Below are 1,264 nucleotides of genomic sequence, written 5' to 3'. Positions count from 1 at the left end.
TCTCTCCCCTCGCCTTTGTCTGCTTCAGTCTGCGAAGCCGAGTCGCTGCCTGCCTCACTGGAGGAGCCACTGGGTCCTAAAGAGTAGTGGACCCGCCCACTGTGGAAACACTGGAGGTGCCAGCCAGCGTGGGCCGGCCTGTAAAGCTCAGCAGCACCATAAAGGTAGTCCACATGGACAGGAAAAGAGGTTTGCTCAAATCAAAAGAGGAGGTCATCATATGTGATCATGAGCTTTTCTTGTTTAGATTTTATTTTCTCATCACCTCCCACATTATTGTGTCTTTCTCTGCATGTGTGTGACTGACTGAGACAAAAAAAAAAAAATCATCACAAGTGAATCCCTTTTCTAGACAAACCACAGTTTGCTGCTCTCGGTCTGGTGGAGCTCTTTGTTGGGAGCAGATAAAAGCTTCACCACCTCACTGCTTGTGTTTGACTTTCTTTTTTGGTTTCCTCTTAAAGGGGCACTTCATTGTCAGGGGGTGGGGAGAGGGGGATCGTATGTTTACTATCTCAGCGATGAAAGCTCATACGAGAGGTCAGCCGCGTTCAAATAAGCGACGCATTCGGCTCGCTTTCTAGTGGTCGCTTTTGACGGGACATGTCTGACAATATTTTTCCCACAGCTTCAAAGAGAAGTTGGTGTGTTCTGTCTTCATTCAGTTTCATTTTTGCGATTAGTGATTATAGGAAGAATGAAATATCTAATGGAAGAAGTGTTGGGGTAATTTTTCATGAATTGGAGGAAGTTTGTACAATGGATGCACCCACCTGATGAAGAATCAGTGACTTTACTGTCAGATGAACAAACATAGACGATGACATCACCCACTGCTTCATGTTTTAGAGCCTCGAGTTTGGAATTCGGCCATCTTGTTCTGCTTCTTTGAAACACAGCATAATGGGCAAAGGATTGATCTGATGAAGAATTTAAGGACACAGGATGACACAGTAGACACAGTCAACTGCAAGGCCCTTCTTTGTTGTCTATTTTATGCTAAATGGGACCATAATTTACAAAATAAACTTCATGCTGTATTTAAATGGACTTGAAACTAGCATTTAGGCCATAACCACTTTAGGAAAATGTTAACGGAGGTAATCATTTAAGTGAGAACTCGGGCCATTTTTTCATAGATGTCTACATAATTGAATGTCAGTTTAAAACCAGAGGAGTCGCCTCCTGCTGGCTGTTACAAAGAATGCAGGTTTAGGGAGCTTCTGTTTTAGCTTTATTGGAGGCTACGTCCATCTTTTATATG

This window comes from Stegastes partitus, unplaced genomic scaffold (assembly GCF_000690725.1).
Source record: "Stegastes partitus isolate 25-593 unplaced genomic scaffold, Stegastes_partitus-1.0.2 Scaffold67, whole genome shotgun sequence".
In the NCBI taxonomy this organism is placed as follows: Eukaryota; Metazoa; Chordata; class Actinopteri; family Pomacentridae; genus Stegastes; species Stegastes partitus.
The sequence above is the reverse complement of the archived record's forward strand: the minus strand, read 5'-3'. Positions refer to the sequence as shown.